Here is a 24897-nt window from a genome sequence, read left to right as displayed (position 1 = left end):
GATTTATAACAATTTAAAAAAATATAATGGAGATACAGAAATTTAAGATTTTCTCCTTATAAGTTCATTAGAACAAATAGAGGGAGGCTGTAATCCATGCACACACCAAGTAATTCAGCTGTAATTCAAACCACAGCATAGCAGAGGTAAAGTGGTAATGCCGACATTAAACCTGATACTATTTAGCCCTCAAAGCTTGCAGGTAATCCCTCTCTTTCCAAGAACTCCACACTGAGAGAAATTAGATATATTTAAAGAATAATTCAGCATAATGAAAGTACTCACTTCCTTTTAAATTAAACTTACACATCTAGAACCATATCAAAGCTTCCAAAAAGCAAACACTCAGCAATTGCCTTGTTCTTTATTTAAAAAGCTCTATGGAATACATATAAAAGAGTCCATAAAAAAGTTGACAGCTGCCAATTCAAGAGTCAGCAGTTTCCCACTACAGTGGCACATTGTGTTTAAACTACTTTGGTACCACTGTCATGTTATTAATCAAATTTTAAAGAACCCTATGAATTACATATTTCTAAAGTACTACTTACCTATTACCTATGTAATCAGATATAGTTTGCATTATTTTTTCTAAACACATTGTCACATGTAAAATAATAGCAGCAAAAACAAAACATAGAACATACAATACATACTATGCATAAGGGAGAAATCACAGTAACTTCTTTGTATATATGGGTCTTGCTAAGTTCCTATTTACCTGCCTCTATTTTTCTTTAACCTTTCAGATGCTGCTGCAAATGGAGCTCAGTGTCTGCTCTTAAGCTAAAAATCTTTGCAGCAACTTGTGCAGATTTTTGCAGATAAAAATAAAAATCACATACTATATTAGGTTCCAAGGCTGTAAGCAACATGAGCTATCATATTTGCACAACAGCATGCTGATATAGTTGGGGAAAAAAAGTAAAAATAATCACAGTACAGATAACCAAGGGTCAAAGTTCTGGTTATGCCTTAAGTTTCAGTATTGGCACTTCCTGCTCTTAGTCTAAATACTCTCAATTATATCTATTTTGTCCTTCACTTCTAAAGTAATGAACTGCTGTTCTCTCCTCACCCTCATATATCTACACCTGACTTCGCTCACTTACATTACTATAAACTATTAGGCCAGTTTTAAAAAGTCCTCGGTCCACAAGAGGCATTGCCACAAATAGTCACGCAGGCCTAGGGCTGCGCTCAGGCTTCCTGCATGAGGCTCAGCCCAGGAGCACCCTCCCGGAGCGGGCGGGAGCTGGAAGGCATCCTTGCGCCCTGGAATGCCTTGGCTAGTTCGGGCACCGCCGGTGCTCCTGACAGCCCTTAGATACGCGTCACCTCCCTCCTCACTGTGCACGTATGTAATTCTGTGGATGCTTCTCTCCAGCGAAGGTTGTGTCCTACAGCCTCATGCGGCTCCTACAACAGGTTTCTCACGCCGCTCGACTCAGTGACAACAAAGGAAGGCAGGGTCCCTAGCGACCCGGACTCACATTCACCCCGCTGTGAAACCACCAGCAGCACCTTCCCCCGGTGTGCTGACAGCTTCGCCTGGGGGGGCTCCGGGCCCTCCTTCGGCGGGGCTGCCGGGCCGCAGGCGCCGTCAGCGGCTGGGAGGCTGCCGGGAGAAGGACCAGGAGGAGGAGAGCAAAGGCCCGGGAGGAGCAGAGGAGAGGAGCGGGCCCGGAGCTCCCCCTCCCGGGCCCGCCGCCGCCCGCTCCCGACATCCGTCTTGCTGTTCTCTATCGTCCCTGTTCAACGTGACGAGCAGGAAAATCCCTAACAGCGAAAAGCTCAGGATCGGCACAGTTAAGCGCAAAACTTTTAATTGTGAAGACTCTGTTTCATTTATCACTCAATTCTTCTCCTGAAAAGTTGTCCAACTTCTGATTCAGTTTTGGAAGGCTTAGGGAAAAGCCAGTCCTTCGAGCAGCCAATGTGCCAGCAGTGCCACAGCTTCAGCCACCGCCAGCAAGGTTACGTACTCCATCCACCTCTCTTGGCCTCTAGCACTTGCTGAACTCCACACAATAATGTATAGTAACTGGTAATTAAAAATTAAGCTTTGAATTTTACAGAATGGAGTACAAGTGGACCCAGGATTAGGATCGTTATAGTCAGCTGCTGGATAAACATGAAGTTCTTAATTACCTATTTTTCTTCTTACAAGTACTCCATAATCATAAGCATGCAAATATCAGAGCTATGGTGTCACTACCTGAAATAAAAAGCTGTATCACCAAGCTGAGCTTTGCTGTGGCACAGCTCTGCGTGTTAAAGCATTCCTCCACCAAACCCTCAGCCAGCTGACTGCTGCTGGAAGTGGCAGGTTCCCCATTAACCAGAAATTCCTCCTTTGGCATAACTCTCAAGATTTGGAATGGTAGTATGTTTAATGTTTACCTGATGCCATTACAAGTAATTTGTTTCAACCAGACTTAAAAGGGCAGCCCCCTCAGCTCTTCCCACATACATGCAACTCCTCCGGCAGTCGAGTTGGTTTGTCCACTAAAACCAGCCAAACCCACCAATTTGTAGCAAGCCAGCATGGGACCCCAGTTTAAATGCAAATTTATTCTCACAGTTGTGTCCAACATGAAGCACACCGATAAATGCAAGCTCACATCGCAAGGTATTTTAAAATGTTTTAGGATTAAATTCCATATATTTGCACACATGAATGGAGCAGTGTTCCCCAGGAAATTAAGCTGGAAGAGGTTCTCTGGAGTGCTGCATTCCCTTGCTGTGCACCCTCTCCAACTATGCAGGGATCCCAGTGGGGTGGGAGCCAAATTTCTTAATCACAGAATCCTCTTTCTGAGGCCTTGGAAGGAGACAGGAAGTGTGAAAACACAGAACTAGAACTCTCAAAGATTAGGTACAGTAAGTTCTTCAGAGGGTACTGTGGGTCCTGGCAGCAATTTCAATAGACTAGAAGACATAACTGGATTCAAGACATCCTAATCCACTGGATCCAAAAATGGAGGCCAGAAATTTGGCCAACAGATCTTTGAAGGTGCATAAACAATTGGTTTGTGGCATTGTTTGCTTGCTTTGTTTTTAATTTAACTTGAACATGGGGCTTGAAGTCGAAAATAAAACAGATTATTTGTTTGAGGCATAAGCCTACCTAAGCAAAATAGTCCTGAATGCTTCTGGGATTTCTGTGTAGGAAATCATTCACTGGAGGTATACCTGCCTCACGAAGAGGCAATCACTGAAGCCAAGGAATAATGAAACAAAATAAAATATGGAGGGATAAATAAGCAGAAGAGAAACAATAATGGGTATAGAAAAAATAGGCAAGTGATATCAACATGTAAATAAATAATAAGACAAATAATTAGGTAAAAAGTTTAAAACTGGCTGGAAAAAAAATCCAGCAAAAATACATGCTCATAAAAAGCTCCAGCAAAGCTGAGAAATTGAAGGCTGAAAGAAACTACGAGTTGTGTTGCATACCTCCATCATTTTATGGCTAGGATGTTAGACGCTGCTAATACCTATTTGTAGGTCTCAGATTCATGCCCGTGGAGCAGCTGTCAAAGCATGCTGTAACACATAATCCTGGGGATCCACGGGGCTGCAAGGCTGCTGCAAAGTGAGTGGTGATTGCTGCCTCACGTCAGCATGTGATAAAGGTCATGTCACAGGTCTTGAACGGCCAGTAAGACATTCTGTGGTTGTGAATGTTTAAAATATAACACAGGGTAATGATAAGGAAGGGTTAACTTCCACATAGAAGCAAAACAACTCACCAGAATTTGAGGGGGGGGTTGGGGAATATGCATGCCCAGTAACCATGCAAACAATCTAGCAGAAGTAAATTCAAAGTGATGTTTTCACTATCTGAAAGTAAAAATCCATCTTCTGAAAAACAAAGCAGACCTTAGCTTTTGTTTAAGATACAATCAGGATGTTGACCATTTTCTGTATCTTAATACTGGGCATCTCAAGTGATCCATCACCAGATCACCTAAACCAAATGTTTCAGGAAGTGATAACCAATGCTTTCATTTTCAATCTAAAAAGGGAAATTCATCAACAATATCAAGACACTTATTTAAATAGGAAAGGACTTCTACAGCTGGGCTGAAGACCACGGACATCTACCTTACAGACTAACTTCCTGTAAATGGTTTTCTTTATACAATGTCACGTAACAGACACAGTTTGTGCTAACGACAAACAAGTTCTGCACTCAATCTTATTTAGAAAACAATGTACAGTAAGTAAGTATTTTCTAACTGTAGAATCTTAATACAGAAGTCTTAGCACAGAACCCAAAATCTGCAAAAAGGCTGAGAACAAAACAAGCAAATAGTTAAAAGAAAAATTCATTGTAGGTAATATGGGGGTGGAAAGGATTTTTTTTTTTAAAGGATCACTCTCTTTGCTCATCTTGCAGCCTTTAACTAAGTGGCTATGAAAGAAGGAGTAGCTAAGAGTGATTCCTTTGTAACATGATTTTTTCAGGCTATAAATGTGTTTCTGGTTATAGTAGTACTACATAAAAAACATTAAGAAGACTGCCTACTTACCAAAGCCTAGATATAGACATTAACTTGCCTGATGTCAGCATGAAGTTAGGATTTCAGGCTGTTTTAAAGACTATCTTGAAAAGAAAACATCTAATCTATGTAGCTAGTTTTGAATTGACAAAGCTGAGTTTGTCCCTATTGAAGAAAAAAAAAGTTGTATGCCAGCAGCAGTTTATAGCAACTCTTTTATGCTGTGCATCGGAAGAATATTCCCATAGAATTTGGAACAGGAGGCCCCAAATTTAAATATGAAGTGCTTTCCTGACGGACACTGGCACTATCAGACAGCTTGGACATTTAAGCTACTTGAACCTGAGAACATTTCTTAGTACCCACCACGCGGAGAGCGCCTAGTCTGGAATGCGTTCTGCGATTAAAACTTTTAAAATGCAGAATCAAGAGTCCAATCTGTTGGGAGTATACATGTTTCTTGCTAAAGCTGTGCAGGCCTAAAATAGTGCCAAAATTAATTTTGTTTCCTCATACTGCTAGTTAGGTCAACATGCAGGGGTTTTTTTCCCACTTAGAAACAAGGCTACAGCTTCAGGAATTCAGCACCAGCAAAAACAACAGAACAGACTTCAGGCAAAACACTTTAACCCAACAGAGAAACAAAACACGAGCATGTATTTGAGTGGCAGCTGTATGAAGTATTTTGGGTTTTTCTTTGGCTGTTTATTAATCTCACTCTGAGCCCCAAATCAGGTTTCTTATGTTTCAGTGCCACAGATATTTTGGCACCAAAGAAGAGAAGAGGGGTGTTAGAGAAATGCAAGTCACAGCGCTCGAGAAACACGAAGTTGTATTGATTTTGCCCACAGAAATTATTTCAGAAGAATTTCTAAAACTCTAGCTGATCATTTCTGCAGACAGCTTTTGGAAACTACCAAGGGGTATCTTACCTAAACCACATTTAGCAGAAAAGAAGAGAAGGGACCCAGATTTCTATGAATACCAAACATCCTGACTCAACTTTTCCAACAGGTCAAGCATCTGATCCATTTTCAGAAACACACTCCACAAAGCTGTGTTTGTGGCCTATAAAACACTCCTGTTACTCTTAAAGTATTATAGACCGCCATAAACAAATGAAACTTCTGTTGTACTGAGGAAAAGTACAAAGCCCTGACTAATAAGTGGTGCTTGACAGACACTCAGCTATGCTTACATTACCCTACAGATCAGACTGATGCCTCAGCAATCCCAAATTTTCACGGCAGCTCCTCCAGAAATGCCATGGGATTCTGGCTTCTTGTTTAAACTCTTAGAAATGAAAAGTGAGGAACACTGCTTTAGTTGAGGACTGCCTTAGTGCTGCACAATTCACTTATAAAGCCATCAATTAGACTATTTTTTTTGGGAAATCCTAGAAGGACTGAGATACATCCATACCCTGAGATACTCCCTTTTTTTTTCTGCTTGCCCCCTCCGTGTATCTGAGATTTGTCCATATCTGAGGCAAGGAACAATCCTTGCATGAGGTTTGCTCCATCCTTCTAATACAGTGATTTATGACAAACACCATTCTCTCCCTTTTCATTCTTCATTCAGGCCAAAAAGGTGTTTCCCATTTATATGTCAATAAGCATACAAATCACATTTTAAAACCAGCTTCTAACAGCACAAGAAAAGACAACCTACCATCTACTTTCTTAGGAAAACATCATCTTTTCAGAAAGTGTTTATTTAATGTCTAGCACAGGATAACTGTTCCTCGGTCAGGCTTCCTAGAGATCAGTTTCTCTTATTAAAAACAAACTATCGTAACAAAAAAATTAAGAATGAAATTGTTTCCATTTTGAGTTGAACACACCTTTCTTGCTGTATATCTTTTAACCTAAACTATCTAGGCAAGTTGAAGTACCAAGAAATGATCACATTCTCTCCAAAATAGCTAGAGTTAATATTGTACAACGATGCAAAACCCAGTCCTTGTTCTCAATTGCTTATAAATTATGATTTCAAACACTTGGGCACCTCCCCAGTGCAATGGAGATCAGCAGTATCACTACAAGTGCAGCTTTGTGTTTATATGCTTCTAGGATAACCAATGAAACTTTCCTCCTCCAACATTTAAACCTGCAATTCTTCAAGCGAGCTCATGGACACAACAAATCCCTCAGTACTTCTCTCATACAATTTTTTCCACTGCTCAATGGTTCTGAAAGTTTTTGAGTATTCTTAAATAATATTTACATGTTAAATGATAATATTAGCTCATAAAGAGCTAATGAATTTACAAGCAAAATATGCAAAAATAGTATTTCTTACAGAAGCAACACTGCTCTACATTGAAGTGGTTTCTGAAATCTATTACTTTTTTCCTCATAAACATATTGCTTCCTTATGGTGTTACATGGAAAGGCCTCAAATGTATCCTTTACTACTTACAGCAAACAAGAACAAATCTGTTGCTGATGTGTGCAATGCTGCATATATCTTCACAAGCACGCCAGTATTAAATATATTTCTTAGTTGGGAAATTATTTCACAATCCCAAGTACTAGTTGGTATCTCTTACTGACTTAACTCAACTGATAATAAAGGGTTTATTTCAATTAGTCTCACATTAGAATCAGTAATTTAGATTTAAATTAAATTCACATAATTTTCACGTCCTGTGGGTATGCATGTTTTGACAGTGCTGCAAAAATGTGCTGCAAGTTGCATAGAAGTTGATTGAAACCGTCAAACCAGTATTTAATTGCTTGCTGACATGTACCTCAAAAATAGTCCAGAATGGATTTATCTGAACATACAAAAGTACATGCAGAAAACACACTTTAAAGTCACCTGCATACACCGAAGAAATATAGGTTTTATTAGATTTTTAATTCCTGAATCACACCCCACAGCTTTTGTCCATCATTTGCTCTGCAACTGTATTGATTACCTCAGACTTCATGAACTTTTTTTCCCACATAATGGATAATATAAAATACTACTTTTAAAATTAAAAAATATTAAAAACAAAGTTTTAAACATAAGGATTTCCTTACTCCTCTTTTTCTGATCCTCAACCTTTGAATAATCATAACATCTGTGCAGTCTCATTAAATACATTTGCTCAGATAATGCACAATAAAAGCAATCCATAAATAAAATTCACAAAGTTTTTGCAGAAACTTGTATTCAATCTGTTATCCTCTCCCTCCTGAATTCAGTGCCGCAGAAGGCAATATTCTGGATATGCAGTCCAGCAGTCCTCACTACGTTTTTCCCCACTTAAATCTCATTTTCTGTAAGTTAAAATTTTTACTTTAATCCTCTTCAGTCAGAATATGTGAAGTTTTAGAGCTGTCTTCTAGACTCTCTATGTCTTTTGGTAATATTAACAGCTTACTCAACGCATTAGAACTTACTCCTCACCACATCGCTCTTCAGGGCTATGAATTCCTGTTAGAGAGGAGCCCTTTTGGGGGAAAAAAAAAATAACATGCTGCCACCAATTCTTAGATCACAGAATCACAGAATGGTTTGGGTTGGAAGGGACTTTCAAGATCATTGTGTTCCAACCCCAAGTGCCCAGGCAGGGACACCTTCCACTAGACCAGGTTGTTCAAAGACCCATCCAGCCTGGCCTTGAACACTTCCAGGGATGGGGCATCCACAGCTTCTCTGAGCAACCTGTTCCAGTGCCTCACTACCCTCACAGTAAAGAATTTCTTCCTTATATCTAACCTAGACCTGCTCTCTTTCAGTTTGAAGCCATTCTGCCTTGTCCTATCACTACATGCCCTTGTAAAAAGTCCCTCTCCAGCTTTGCTGTAGCCCCCCTTGGTACTGGAAGGTGCTCTAAGGTCTCGCCAGAGCCTTCTCTGCTCCAGGCTGAACAACCTCAGCTCTCTTAGCCTGTCTTCAGAGCAGAGGTGCTCCAGCTCTCTGATCATTATTCTTTGCCCTTCTCTGGACGTGCCCCAACAAGTCCATGTCCTTCTTACACTGGGGGCCCCAGAGCTGGATGCAGTGCTCCAGGTGGGGTCTCATGAGAGCTGAGTAGAGGGGCAGAATCACCTTCCTCGACCTGCTGCCCACACTGCTTTTGATGCAGCCCAGGATACAGTTGGCAATATATCAATGTATTTATGTCAGCAGTCTGTAGCTACCAACTACAAAAAAACCCTCAAATCTGAACAGGCACAGCACAGAAAAAGACCACTTTAAGATAAATTCAAGCAGTAAGTCTTTCATCTTCAAGGTCAGGTGTCCTTTTCAAAAGATACACTTTTAAGATTGTAGTTTAGAGAAGACAGGCAGAGCTGAATTAATAATTAATTGCTGTTGCTGTTCCCTATGTAAGGGCTACTCTGAACCATGCACTCTCTCTGCTTTCACCTTGCACTATCTCTGGCATTCACCTGCTGCCCCGATGAGTGAGCTTAGCTTGCTAAACCAGCAGAAAACTAACCGAAGAAAGGGGGAAAAGGCGCTAAACCACAAATAAATCAAAGTGAATAGCTTTCTCCTCTCATTCGATAACAAGTTGAATAGTGTCACTACAGGGTGAGACAAGCAGCAGGCAAGGAAGAGGGTCCCAGGACTGGGTAGGAAGGGCGAGGTGCCCCCTGCAGCAGAGTGCCTTCAGATCCATTCAGGTGCCCATTAGAGTGACACCCTGACACTCAAGAGAGCTGTGTAAAGGGCACTGATACCACCAACAAAGAAAACATCACGGCGAGATGATAACATTTTAAAGCAACTCAAGGTTTTGCTGCTGTTGAAACAGGTTCTTACTTATTTTACATGGACCAAGGTTGTCACTTGGTGCTCAGTCCTCTCTGGAAAAGAGCACCACTGCACCTTGTGATCCAGGGGTGCTCTCACAGCTGAGTCTCCAACTTGTATTGTCTTCTTCCAATATTTCCCAGTTGAGGCTCAAGAGTTTATTCCCATGAAACATCATTGACCACTGTCCTATTTCAAACAATGTTATTTTGGGAAACAATGGCAAGTGTGACAGTCTGGCATCAATCACCAGATACTTGTACCATGCTGGCTGGTCTTAGTTAACCCACCTGCCTTCAGGTATGGCAGTAGAGAGGACATGACAAATAGAGTAAGAATGAGTAACTAACTCTAATATTTTGAGAAATGTGATCAGGAGTCTGTAAAGAACTGGATAAAGAATGAGAGAAACTCTTCTTTAACTATCGTTGTGTATCACCAAGAAAAAGGGTACTTCATTTTCAAGAACAAAACACTAGGAAAACTTAGAACTACTGGACTGCAGACCTACTTCATCATTGACTTCTGCATATCTAAGATAAGACTATCAGACAAGTAATACAAAAAGACAGGGAATTTGTTATAACGCTTCTCCATGACTTGGGACTCAACACTATTATACTATTAGTATCCTCCTTCTGAGACTAATACAGTTCATTAAAAAAAATCTACTCCTGACACTGAAAATTCTCTATGTCCTAAACTTTAAAATGAAAACATTTTGCACCTTTAATTTGCCCCAGAGTTTTCAAGTAAAATATGAGCTGGAAATACAACAATTGCACTATTTATTTTCTCTCACAGTTAATTTAATTAATTTTAAATTGAGAGTTAGAAAGAAATAATCTCACTACATTAAAATGAAGTTCTACATTCAAACAAAGTTTCACTATACCAAAATTGGTAAGTCAGCATGGAACAAATAAAACACAGGTTGCCCATCAAAAAAAAAAAACAATATGAAAGACAGTGTAACACTGTTATGAAGATGTAAGTGTTCATTTGCACCACAAGCAAAGTGGTTATTGCATTTCTTACAACACTATATGAATATTCCACACATTAAGGAAAGAAAGATTGCTAAACAACAGACATCAGGAAGCCTTTTGATAATGTAAGAATAGATGGATTACAATCAATGTTAAAAAAGCAAACTACTACAAGTCTGTAAATGGCTAATCCACATTAATAAAACCACTACTAAACATCACTGCAGATAATAATTTACTATAGATTAATATCGACTAAGCCAAAACATGTTTTAACTGTAACTGTGTGGGTTACATTTTAAAATTGTTTAGTCATTTTTGCCATCAGCACAATTTAATGTATCTAGGAATGCAAGTCATTTTTATTAGGCAGCCTGCTGCAGACATTGCTGGAACTACATAAAGTTCCAGAAAAACTAGGAAAATTACCATTCATATGCTTTCAAAAGCTTCCCGAACACGTGAATGGAAGCTGTGTTGAATGGCAAAAGTCAAACAATTTGGAAACTAGATTAAAAGAAATAAGTAGTGATTTATTTGCAGTGTATCCTTTTATGCCACATAAAAATGCTTGTGTTAGTGACCAAGATTTGGTCCATGCTTACAAGAAGGTACTACTGCAATGATGTATTGTGAAATAATCTTTAAAAAAATGAACTACGAGCAACTGCTTTAAAGAATTACTTTCATGCACGCAGCACCAGGGAAGGCAGTGATGACTAATGGGAAGAGGCGCTGCTCGGCCAGCCAAGTCCCACAGTGTGGGGGAGGCACTTGCATACCAAGGAACACTTGCAGGGAATGTAAGGCAGATACTCTTATATCACAGGGAAAATACAGGGCAGTAAAACAAATAAAGTTGCTCAACCTTTTCTCCAGTAGCATTTTTTTAAATATAACTGAAAAGAAATTGCTAAATGTCAGGGTAATCTTATGAAAATTGCCTTTACTTTTCTTATGTAAAGCTAATACTGAAGGGGTAGCATCTTACACATAGATGTCTACACTGTCTTCACCTAAAGACAGGTAAGCCCAGGTCTCCATGACTGTTCCACATAATATGTGCAAAGCCCACATGATAAAACCTTACATTTTGTAATAATATTGATTCTCCAACTTGCACCATTCTTCCTTTTTACCTGTAAATCAAACATTTTAAGCCAAAGTACAGCTTCCTATACAATAGTTACCATAGCTGCCATTTTTCAATTTAAACAAGCTATTAATTACTACAGCTTCACCCAGCAATACTTCTTATGCATAGTTCTAGATGATCTAAAGAAACTTCTTGGTCTAAGTTAAAAATGCAGAGATTAAGTTCTTGCAAATAGGTGCACTTTTTAAAAATCCAATAAAAATAGACAACATTTTAAAATTTCCAGAATTATCTTCAGGTGATCCGAATCAGACACTTAATAAATCCAATTGCAGTCTCTAATGACATAAAAAGTAGAATTAGCTAACATTATGTTGACCACACTTTATCCTCTCAGTGTGCAAGGAATGGCATTAGCTCAGCACTGTGGCCACTCATCTTTACCAAATCTTGGAAAACTTACATGGAACTTCTTGGCAGAAACTTTGCAGACTTGGAACCCCGAAGCCATTTCTCCCAAAGAAGACCAGTATACATCCTGCTGACCAAGGGGACCTCAAAGATGTCATCTATACCTGAATAACATAACATGCTTGTGCTATATCCATGGTCCTCCTTCAACTTGGAGGGTTGAATTATTTAAGAACAAACTGATCTTCCCAAAACTAATCATTTAATGGAACATTTTAAAAAAACAATTGGGACTGATCCCTGTGATTCAGTTGAAGCTGAGCTTTAAAGTGAAGCATATCAGAAAAATGAGAAAGGTAAAGTGTAACAAGTAAAACCAGCTTAGGTCAATAATGATGCTGTTGCATCCCGTGTAAATGTCTTATGTGAACTGCGCTAAAAAAAAGAATCCCAGTTGAAAGGGAAAGAAAAAAAAAAAAGGAGGGTCAGGCAGGGTGAAATAGAGCCTTTAAAAGCCCGGAACAATTTGCAACACAAACACTGAGGAGCTAGCAGCTTCCTCTTTGAATGAAGCAAGGTCTGACCCCTTCCTGTGTCACAACTCCCCGCACTTAGTATATTTTCTACTGGCAGTAGAACAAACATGGATTGTATCACCTTCAGACACGTGTGTACTGAAAAAGACACCATACAGTATTACATTAAGTTTTAGAAGAGATAGAACACGTATTTGAACGAGCATCTTCAGATCTTTGTTCTCTGAACTGCTCCATAGCATTACATGTGATGAAATAGCTTCACAGACATAAAATAGCCAGGTTAAATCTGACTCTTGGACACACACACACAAGTTTCCTATGATTATGTTAACTGAAACTATGAACTTTGTAATACTTTTTCAAAAAATGAAAGTAGTAGTGCACCCCTCAAGATCCTGTTCGGGTAGATCTGAGTGGAGCACAGTTTGTATTTGCCTAAGCTAAAGAAGAGAAGGTTGCAAAGTGAAGGTGTGACGTGCTGCTGCAGCAGAGAACACAGTTTTGTTAGATCATAAACACATAAAAGCACCACCTGTTTGACTAGTTTAACAGTTGATATTATGCAATTTTGACTGTAGAGAGTCAGCTGGCATCTGTATATTCTTTTCCTATTAATCAGAACGTTCCAACAGATTCTAACTTTCTTTAAGTGTTAAAGAATATAAGTACATTGGGGTTTTTTTGTGTTGTATGTATGCTTTTTTTGGGGAAAAAAAGTCAATCTAACCCTACACTAAACATCAAAGCTTAAGATGTAACAAAATCAAGACATTAGGCAATTCTACTAAAATGACACTAAACCAAGATAGTTTAAAAACTGATTTTTTTTCTGTTTTATAAAATGGAACTATGGAGAAAAACCTCAATGAATGGTTAAAAAAAAGCCTAGCACTAACCTAGTTGAAATTTTAAGTGTTCAATGGAATGTATTTGTTTCCATATCTCTGTTTTGAAGCCTGATACTTGAAGCTCTACATTTCATTTATTTGAACTTTGGTTCATCTCAGCGATACTATCTAGTTAGAATTGTCACGTTCAAATCTGTGAGTAAAAAACCAAAATTAAACCCAACTTATTTTCTCAAGGAGTGCTTCTGGTGCAAATGCTGGCAAAAACTTTGTAATTCCTTCATATAACTGCATCACATGATATGCAACTGGAAGTAAAACTGTCCTAGCACAGGGGATACTGAGTAACTTGAATCCCTCTGAGGATGAAAGCAAAGCAGAAGAGGCTGAAGTAAATTTTGCCAGGTTTCACTGAAGGAGATCTGAAAATACAAAGAGGAAAGGCAATTCACCCTTTCCTGCCTGCATTTCCAAAATCTGACTTTGCATTTTGACTTTTCATCACACAAAACAAGAACAGGCCACTCACAGGTTCAAGATGACTGGACATCCTGAAATAAGGGCAGAAGCAACAACACAGCTTTGTTCCCTTATGCCTCCCTACAGTGAGAGTGCTATGAGAATCACCATAGGAAGGCAGGAAAGCACATGAATAATACTGGTACAAAGTGTTGAAGAGAAACAACCTTAGGGAGTGCACAGGCAGAATCTTCACTTAACCCATGCTAACTGTACGAGAAAAATCTTTTCAACTTGTTTGTTTCTAAGAACTCCTAAATTGGAGTATCATGGCGATGTCAAAACTACTAATGTCTGTGAGACATGGTAGTCCAGTATTTGTGGTTTCGTTTCTCTAGTTTATGAAAATAAACTAGAGTGAAAGCTATGAACATAACATGGACTGCATATGCAAATATCCTGACCTGCCTCTCTTCCTAGTTCCCTTAAAAAACCCCCAAACCCTGCTAAGTGTGTTCCTTGCAGCAGCATTGCCATTGACCTTTCATTCCTGTCCTTTTTCAGATGCCAAGACAGGCTAATTTTGATGTAATTTATTCTCAATCTGCCAGATAATGCTTATGGAGCAGTAGGGATCTAGGACGTGGAAAAGAAAGCCCAAAATATTCCAGTTTTTCCCAAGTCTGTCAAACAGACACTAGATGAAGTTTTCATGACTCCCAGGATTCCAAGCTAGGACATATAAACTGTGGCACTGGGGTTGTGTGTAACGACCTTGTGCACCTCCTTCTTCTGCTCTTGGGAGACAATATAAAGAGTTGCTTTTTTTAGGTTTTTTGTTGTGGTTTGGTTTTGGGTTTTTTACCCCTTTTCACCTCTTTTCAAGAAGAAGACTCTGACCTCAACAGAGCAAATATTACAGGGCACCTGGAGTATTATCATGCTACATGTTAGGGAGTATTTAAATCAGTGTATGTACAGCCCATAGCTCTCTATAGCCACTGGACCAACAGGACATGAACTATGTCATGGGATCATAAGGGAACGCTCAGGCTTTGTCAACCAACCCAGTCCTCGTAACTGCTGCCTGAGTACTCCAACTGTCCTCAAAATTACTTTCTATTCACAATACATCAGTAGTTATCACAGCAGGTGATACTGTTATGGCTTTTTGCCCCCCGATATCAATTCATGATTCTGTGACAATTCTGTAACTGGCCTTATTTCTCCCTTACAATCAACTACTTCGTCTTGGTTGAGAGAGTGGATTTGTATTTAAAATTCTGATTGATAGAATAATAAATATTTCTAAATATATTTTTTATTAAAAAGTCATTGAGTGCCAGGTTTCTAAACAAGAGAAAGGTGGTGAAAGGGAGATGACTACTTCCCTGATTAAAGCACTCACCTTTCTGCAATCAATCTGAACCCAAATCTTCCCCTCTTCATAAAAGGGCTGTGACAAGAGGATAAAGCCTTGTGAAAAGTGTTGAGGGGGTGTTCTCTCTCCCTCTTGCTTAAATGATTTCAACCTTTTATAAACATATTTCCTGAACCACAGATTGGAAGCCAAGTATCTTACTTGTCAAAGTTAGTGATTAACTCCCCCTCTTACTCTGTTCAACAGCTGTTTAAATATTTTATGCAAAATAAAAACATCAAAAGGAAAGAAGAAATCAGTGTGGACTGGAATTTGTGGTTTCCAGTAGTAGAAGCACCCAGTTCCTCAACCTGCAGGTAATTCTGAACCTCTCTCAATCCTTTCCATTCCTTCTCCATATAAAATATGCAACTGGAGAAGCATGCAAAGCCTTGCAAGCAGAGTTGCTCCCTGGCAGATGAAATATCCTAATTCTCATTAGCATTTCTTTATGGAAAGGAGAACAAACACCCAGCAACACCGAGCAGCCTGCTTAAGGCACTCTTGATTGAACTCCCCTCAGATTAGGGAAGAAAAGGGTAAAGAGGATGTCCCATATTGCACATTAACTGTTCCCATCACTACACTGGTGGCTAAAGAATCAGAAATCATTTTGCAGACTTTGAATTTAATTTCCTCTGGGTTTCTTTCAGTCTCCTAAAAGAGATTTTACCTCAGGCCAAGTGCAACACTTCACCTCTATGGGTATGGAAATTATTTTGGTAAAAAAATGCGAGAAAAATTAGTTATACTCAAGCCATTTTTTAATGTGAAAAACCTCTGTGTTTTCCTCTTCAGCAAGCTATAGGAAAAAAATCCCATTTTTTTTCCAATTGCATCTACTCAGGAAGTGGCAATAAATCACTCCCTAGCAGTTATTCCAGAAAATTAAGGCTACAAATGCATTCGGGGTGCAACAGACAGATCAGCCAATATATATGAATACATACTGAAATGCATACACAGACATAGACACATATGTACAACTCAAACTTTGCTTCATTTATAGTCCTGGCAAAAACAACCTTCATGGGCTAGTACCTCCAGAGGACTTGGAAATCCCATCTCCAGTGGAACTAGTGGCTTGGACAAGGGAAATCCAATTGACGCAATCTACTTAAACTTCCAAGTGAAACGAGGCCATGTATACACATTTCTTAGAGGAAAGATACCTGCTGTTGAGAGAGAATGAAGGGTAGCAACCCTCAACCAAAGGCTAAGAAACTAATGACAGGGCAAGGAAAAGAGAGTAAAAATGGTCCTTAATGAAAGAATTCAGCAATAGCATTCAGCAAGAGCCGGTATTAGGGTATATCAAGAAATGATTCAAAAAAGGTGGTGGTTAGTGAGAGAACAAGATCTTTCATATATAATTACTCAAGAGTACTAAAGATGAAAATCAACAGATGGCAGAAAGACCTAATACTGACCAGGGTAACAAAATAATAAATGAAATTCAATGTAGACAAATGTAAAGATACAAATATGGAAGAAGAAAGTGATCTTCACTTTATATACGCAATTACAGTCTCTGAATTATTATTACACAGTAATGAGACATTGGTATTTTAACAGTTCTATGAAATCTCAATGATCTGTGGTGGTTAACAAAGACAAAGTGAATGTTAGGCAAGGAATACAGCACATCATGCCACAGCTTCCCTACCTTCAAAAATGTTTAGAAGAGTTAGGCAAGATATAAAACCACATAGCAAAGACATCTGGAGTTTCCACAAGAGTGACAATTATACCGATTTGGACTTGTCAAACTGGATGAGTGATGACAGAGGAGGGTTATGATGCACATTTATTATGAAGGTGGACAGGAAATGATCATTTGTTGCTGGTTCAAAAACAAACAAACAAAAAAAAGGTATTTCTTCACACAGTGTATTAGCTAAGTTTTGAGAATCCTTTCCATGGAATCCCATAGCTCCCAAGTTTCCATTTAGTTCAAAAAGCTCACTGGGTCACCAGCATTGTTTAGCAGCACCGTGACAAACACCAGAATTTCAAGGTTCTATTTTTTGCTGCACCATTTCTATACTCATCTTACTAAACATGCAGTTCTGCACAGTGCTTTTCTTCATAACCTTATCTGTCTGGTCCTCACTGTGCCTTTCCTGCCCATACAAAAATGCTGAAAAATTTTACTGCTTATTCCAAGCATTCTTGCTACATCCATCCAGCATTAGACAGTGAAAAAAAAATTATTTAAACCACAAACTAATCCTTTGTTGTCTTAGCCAAATTAAAAAGCATTATTTTTACTCACATCTTACAGGTTTCATCTATCTATCTATCTATCTATCTATCTATCTATCTATCTATCTATCTATCTATCCATCGTCACAGAATGAGAAACAATTGTCTTCAGACTCATTCGAACATGCACAAGGATGCACTGATCTCCACAGACCATGCAGTCCTGTCACCATCACACACACACTCATCATCATCATGGCTGGGCTTCACAAATGAAGATTTAGGAAGGCTCTATCCACATTTATTACAGGCACGCTGGTGGCTTATGAGGCCAATACGAGATAGACATGTCTGATTGCAAAAGGCACAGCAGAAAGACTCCTTAGATGGTGTATTCCACAAGACACGGTTCTTTCTGCATTGTCTTTTCTCCTCGAGAGTGATCCTGTGTGTGTTCTCAAAGGAAGCAGCAGCGTTATAGATGGTGTGTCCCCAGGCCTCCCGATTGGAGGCCAGAGTAGACCAGTTATGATGATCAATATGGCCAAGGCTGAGATGTTGTTTGAGGAAGTCCTTGTATCTTCTCTTCGGGGCTCCTCTCTTGTGGCAGCCAGTGGCAAGTTCACCATAAAGCAAGATCTTAGGGAGGCAGTGGTCCTTCATCCTGGAGACGTGCCCTGCCCAGTGCAGCTGTGTTCTCAGCAACATGGCCTCAATACTTGTGATTGCTGCTTGTTCTAGAACAGATGTATTGGACCAGTGGATGTTTAGGATTGTACGGAGGCAGCGTTGATGGAAGCGTTCTAGGAGACGCAGGTGGTGGCAGTAGATGACCCATGATTCGGAACCATATAAGAGAGCAGACAACACTATGGCTCTGTAAACACTGATCTTGGTACTTTTCTTCAAGTGTTTATTATGCCATACTCTAATCCCAAACTGAGGCAGATGGAGCTCGCATAGCCCTGTAAGGCCATCCAAGAGAAGGTCACTCTAATCAAACCTATGTCCTGAGGATCTCACTGCCACCATCCAAGCTCGCTCAGCCCTGGCAGATGAACCTTAGCATTAAAGGATGGGTTCAGTTCCGCGCATACTGCATCTCACCTAAAAATCCATTGTGCAGGCTTGAAGGCTTTACCCACATTCACACACACACTAAAGCCATCTGAAAACACCTCTAATCAATGTAGATCTTCACAGTATTGTTGGCCAATTACTGATCCATGTTTCAGCACGCACAGATGTACTCTCTTGATATTTTGAGGTAAAGTGGTCCTGAAATGAGACTCCTCCCTGCCAATCCTAACCAAATGAATTAAAAAATGAAACAATTTTTCAATCACAAATCTCAAACCTAGAACCACATTAAAAAAATTAATTAAAATTGAAAAGCAAAATTGAAAGCAAATGTATCAAATAATGACACATTAAAGCTTGCCTTAAACACATTTCTCATATGCAACGCTTGATATTTTATATAAGTACGGTATTAGTTATACTTCACTAGTTGCAGACCAGATCCTAGGCATGATAAAAAAATATTTCACAGAAACAAGAAGTCTGTCCAAAAAAGGGGGTGGGGAAAACACGTTATTTCCCAGAACACTAGTCAAAGAAAATGTTCCTGATTAACAGCATCTCTATTCTCACAAACAACCAGCTAATGAGGCAAGTTTTCTAAATTTTATTTAGGTATCTTAACAATAGGTAGGTTTTGGTCCAGGGAATTAAATCAAGTATTTGAAAATTAATCATAATGAAAATATGCATGCAGTAAGGTGAACCAGGAGCCCATCATCATTTGCATAACATATTTTAAACAGTTCTTTCATTATATCTTGAAGAATATAACTTTATGCAAAAAAATTATTTTGAAAATAGAAGCCTACAGTGTGTCTAACCTACCTGTAATAATAAAATGTATTTTAGAACAAGGCCTAATTCAATATTTTAGATTTTAATGTGACAATTATTACATTAATATCACTCGTTAAAGAGAATAGCAATAAACCATTAAGGTAATTATATGAATCACTACAGGGCTATGAAATAGAAAACACAATGAGCTTCAGCTGTATTTGAAATTTTGAGAACTTTTAAGTACAGTATTCTATGCCCACAAATAAAATATTTGGAATAGATTTTGCACTTGTCAGGTACCAAGAGATTATGTACTACTATTAAAATGAAATAAACAGAACTTGATAGATTTTAAACATGAAGTTGTGACAAACATGCTTGCACAGTAGATGAAAAAAATTCATATTAAAATAAACAAGAAGAAATATTTAAAAGATTAAAAAGGTATACAAAATCTAGGATAAATATTACTACTGAAAACTGTGGGAAAAGTAGATTTGCAAGCCTTGTACTAGCTAGATTATCACAGGTGAGATTTCCCTCTACTAAAAATAAGGGGTTTTTTTAAACAGTAAATAAAAATTATTTCTTCATAAAAGGCATTTAATATAACTATTTCCAACTTGAAAAAAATAAAGCTATTGAACTAGAGCCCAATATTTAATTTAATTGCTTTCCATTGCACATCTAAGGAAGAGGAATTATGACTACTTTGTCATCTACTTGCATGCCAATGGACTTTTGTATTCCCCACTGCACCCCAAGTGGCCTGTAGATGTTAAAAAAGGCAATGGAAACACTGTTGGAAAGAAGTATTTTGGCCTCTCACAAGCAGTACTTCTGGAACTTAACAAACTGCTGTTCAGTTTTCTTTCCACTCACCAGTGAACACAACCAGGCAGCTGTGAGCGCCAGAGCCATATTCTGGGGTCATCCAATGTCCTCCCAGGCCCGGTTCCCCAGCTCTGAAGGAAGCCCTGGACGCCCAAGATGAGTTGCACCTCCAGCCCCACCTGCCACCTCACTTGCAGGCTCAGCAACCACAACTCCTGGCACAGGAGATGTTCAGCTCCCAGAGAAGACACCACCCAAAAAAAGGTGCTGCTGTTTCCGTGAGGAAAAGCCAATAGTCAACGGACAAGAATCAACTTTATGAGCCAGTTCATAGTAAAAGTTTCAATACAAGGACAGTCAGAACTTCATAAACTTGTGATATGCTTTGCAAGAAAATGCTAAACAATAACCCAGTAGAAATTGCAACAGTCAGAAAACTAACTAAACCCAAAATATTTAGACAACTACTAAAAGTCATGGTCACTGGGTAGGGTTATATGCAGACATGACTTCTACAGATTTGAAATGAACTTACAATATTTGGCAGTGGCTAATCCAAATGTTAATTACGCTCTGTAACAAATGCGAAGTGAAACACTATTACCAAAAAAACCTACACCCCACTCTCAAAAACCCCACCACATCTTCCTTGTCTAATTACATGCACAAAGTACAAGGAGATAACACAGAGAGGAGACTTGCTCTTAGCACTCCTATACTTTTGAATACAGTGAAGAAACAATGACTTGTTATTTGGGTCTTTGGTAAATTCAGATTCCCTTTCCAATTTTCTTTCTTGAGAGTGCATCACAATTTGATATAAGAAGGGATTTGGTCTTGCTTATCTTTTACTCATCAAAACACTTACAAAGAGTGACTTCAAAAAGCGCTTAATTCTATTTTGGACTTTATCTAGGAATAGCACCATGAAGTCTTCTTTTAAAATTACTTTTAAAAACATTCCTTCTCTAAGATGGAAGGCATCCTCCTTACTCAAAGACATGCTATGGAACACTTCAAGCCAAATACTCCTAATTTTAATTTTGTCAGGTTTTTACAGATTCTGACATGAAATTTCCACTACACTTTTCTCTCCCACTATCACAACCCCCATCCCTCCACCACTGAAGCAGCTGGAAGACTGATATACTAAACACAGCCCTGTAAATTATAGTATGTATGAGATTAAACTTAAGCCTAATGCTACAGTCAACCTTCAACAGCTGAGTTCTATTAATGGACACTCCTTAAAAGAAATCCTTATTGGTTACTATTTAAAACTACAACTCTATTAAAATCTTGACTGAAAGAAATTACATGTGATATGTATTACCCATCACTGCCAGGACAACAACCCCTAGTTACGTATGTACTACATTGTTTACCACAATTCATATGAAGTAAAAAAAATACAAAAGGGTTCACTAATCAAATACTATCAATGAATACACAATGTGGAAAGAGATAAGCTAATTTATAATGATAGGAATTTTGTATAAAGTAGAACAATAAGACTTCAAGTGCACTGAAAAGCCCTGTGCCATTATTACTCTTTCAATCTCCTTCCTATGTGGATTTATTTAAGATCAGCATTGTAAAATTACAGCACAGCCAAGGCACTGTAAAGAACTTAATAGAAAACATCAGGGAAAAGACAATTAATTGATGTTTCACTTCCAGACTTCAGTTTCACACACGGGCCCAGAAATAGGGGGAGGGTGAGTAGGTCACTGTGCTGAATAGCAACTGCACACCTGTGGCATTCTGTTCACTGCTGAACATCCTCTCCTGCTGAATACTTACTCCTCTCAAATGCACAATCCTTTCAGACTCAAACTCTCCCAAGTTTCTGCTTTCTCAAAGAATCTTCTGAATGAAGAAATTTTCAGTTATTGACAGATCAACCTAGGGCCAAGTTATCTATGGGAAGCTGGCAGCTTCCTACTTAGAGTACTCGTTGACCTTGTAACTCTATATATCATACCTCTTTCTACATCTGCTTCCCTGTTTTAGGCTCTGTCACTGATGATGAATTAGTAACAACAAAGAAGAAAGCCATTTAAGCAATGGGATGATAGCAGAAAATATATAAAAAAAGCCAACCCTATCAAATGTTGTGCTACTTGCTTCTAAGAAATCGGGTCAGCAGGTCTGAACACAGCTCCATTTTTAATTCACATGCTAGACTAAAAAAGAAAGCACGACAAACTCTGTCCAGCCTTGAGCAGGTCTCAGCAACCTGCAATGTGAATACATAAGATGTGGCTTTTAATATCAGATGCAGTTCATCCCTTGGACCTGGGTGTTACTCTCTACATTCAGGTTCATTTTGTCTGGTACATCTCTGATGCAAAAAGCATGTGCTGTCTTGCTTTAGCCTGGGTTATGGTGTGCCTGGTGGTTAGGAGATTTTCATCTCTTAGGAGGTGGAAGGTGAGAGAATAGCTCCTAGGTGGTAAGGCTACTAAATCTAAATATCTTGCTTCCTGGACAAGTAAATACAGAAAAGTAGGATTTTGTTGTTTTTTTCCTTGAATGAACATGGCCTTGTCAATCTGTCTTTCCCTGAAAATATAAAAAGGCTTAGGACTGTTTGCAGTCCTGAATAAGCACAGACAATACTGAGGTGACCAACACTCTCATGCATGCAAGCAGCTATGAAGAATTTTTCTTTACTGCCTCATTTGAATCAAGTATTAAAATGTCAATTGATTATTTTATTGATCTAAATGCTTTTCTGAATCTGGCCAGACTCTATCAGCAGTTAGGATATAAACAAAGTAACATTTTGTAACAGAATAAACAAAGACAGAATTTGCATTTTTGCATCTATTCAGAGGCTCAAGAACTGCTAACAGTCTAAAACTACATCAGTCCAAGAATATGAGGGGAAAAAGACGAATTCAAAGGACTGTTGGTTTAGTTTTGCCTCTTCAAGGGTAATATTGACTCAAGCTGGATGGTCCATGCAGGGATGTACTATCTAACTTCTAGGGGAATGGCATGAAAGATGGCTTGTGACCCCAGTTTCAGTGTCTGCCATTATGCTGGGCTTGGAAATCTTGCACTGACACGGACATGACAGACCCACATGTACCACCGCAGGAACTACAGCTCAGATTTTCATTACTGACAGGAGACAGGTTTATGCCACTGGCTGTGCTTTTGTCTTGAGAACAAGATTTCTGATAGAAAGATTGTAAAGCTACTGAATTTTTTTTTTGAAACTAGTAGTTTCCAATTTAAAGTAATGGAAATGAAAGTTGCAGACAAAAATCAGCGTATCCTAGGCAGTCACCTAAATAGAAATGGGCATATAAAGTACACAAAACATTCAATTCCTTCTGTCCCCACTCCTACCGAAAGAAAAAGAAAACTGGGATTCTTGTCAGTCTAGCTGCTACTGTTTCTGTTTTGAACAAAAAGCCAGAGGAATGAGACCAATTTTTATTATTTTAATTATTTTATGCAGCTAAACACAACCATGTGACAAGCAGAAAGTTATTTAATCAACAGTGATATCATGTAACAAGGTTTGACAAGGCTATGAAAAGAGAAAATCGCAGTAACAGAGGGAGAATCACTTAAAATGTCATTGTCCTTGAAGGGCACAAGAGTGCTCCCCCTGATAAAAGGTACAATGCAGTGGGTAAAATATTAACAATTGCAAAACCTCAAACATCTGTATTTAATAAAAACCAAGGCATTGAATAATTGAAAATATAAATACTGAGAATCTGTTAAATGTGACAGTAATACCTGTATCAAAATCCTTATGCAAAAAAGATGCCAACTAGTAATGTTCCAGCTAGTTTTAAAAAAGCAAATAATTTTTATTCACACTGTAAGCTCAGCCTTCTTGTCTTTAATCATGGTTCATCAAATTGTAATGCACAACTGGCACAATGTAAAATAGTGAGTCTGAGTAATTCAAAATATATAACCTCTCTTAGGAAAATAATTATGATATGGAAAATAATTTATTTATATTCTGCAGTACTCCATTACTTTCTAGTTTGTTTTTCTTTTAAATGACACTTATACAGCCAAACAGAAGGATAAAAAGGAAATATCCTTTTGCAACTTTCATGAGGACATGAACATGCCAACCCAAGGATTTATAACTCAGAACTAATGAAAATCAAGTGCAGGGGTTTTTTTCTTTTTTTTTTTTAAGGAATAAAAATTTCTTAATTAGAAGCCTGTTAAGAGAACCTTAGAGACAGGCAGGATTGATAACAATGAGCCTCCAAAAATGAAATTAGCAAAAGAAGAGGTCTTCATGGTCATTTCTCCTTGATGAAGCAAAACTGGTTTCCTCTGTATGCTACAACTGCATCAAATGGGGATCTTAACTATTCAGTTCATTAAAATACCATCCACAGTTTTGGAAATTGTTCCAGAGCACATTTGGAAACTTGCTTTGATGGTTATACTGGCATTATTGTTTAATCAAGCTGTATTATTTAGGTTGGCTAATTCACCTCTTCCCCCAACTTTATTCTTTATTTTTAACACTTTCCCTTCATTAATTTATTTCCTCACATTAAAAGTAAAAGCCAAGATGTTCTGACAAGCTTTCTGTATGTACACTGCTTGATCTTCACTATGACAGAACTACCTTTTATGAGAGGTTTTCCTTTTAGCAGGGAAAGACCAAAGTTAACAAGACTATTACTGTACAAAACTTTAATAAAAATAACCGGAACTGTACCTGATGCTCTTCGGTCTAGTAAAAAACAATGCAATAGAAGAATATGAAACTTTACTCTTTCTGCAGCCAAAGGAAAATGGAAATGTTTCTTGGAAGATCGTACAGGTGCCACCTTAACAAGTATTTAACGATGACACAGAATTAGAGTTAGCAGAAGTCCTATGGACAGAGCTCAGTATCAGCTGCTAACCAAAAAATCTGTAGAAAACAGATGTGTTGGAGAAAAAAACCTAAACAAACAGGAAGAACATTA

The 24897-nt window shown here is 38.5% G+C and overlaps 1 protein-coding gene across 5 annotated transcripts in view; it reads right to left on the bottom strand.

Annotated features, from left to right (window-relative positions):
* The window catches only part of ATXN7L1 (ataxin 7 like 1), a 116562-nt gene that overhangs the window by 47350 nt on the left and 44315 nt on the right, over positions 1–24897 (bottom strand). Inside the window, exon 1 of one of the 5 annotated variants that reach the window (XM_027639728.1) lies at positions 1516–1533. The exons of the other annotated variants lie outside the window; for them this stretch is intronic. The gene's annotated coding sequence lies outside the window, so the exon portion shown is untranslated. Of the gene's footprint in view, positions 1–1515; positions 1534–24897 lie in introns of those variants that run through there. 5 annotated transcript variants of the gene reach the window in all.

The sequence above is a fragment of the Corapipo altera genome, unplaced genomic scaffold (assembly GCF_003945725.1).
Source record: "Corapipo altera isolate COAL_440 unplaced genomic scaffold, ASM394572v1 1b, whole genome shotgun sequence".
NCBI lineage: Eukaryota > Metazoa > Chordata > Aves > Passeriformes > Pipridae > Corapipo > Corapipo altera.
Note: the sequence above shows the minus strand (reverse complement) of the source record. Positions and strands in the feature narration are given on the sequence as shown.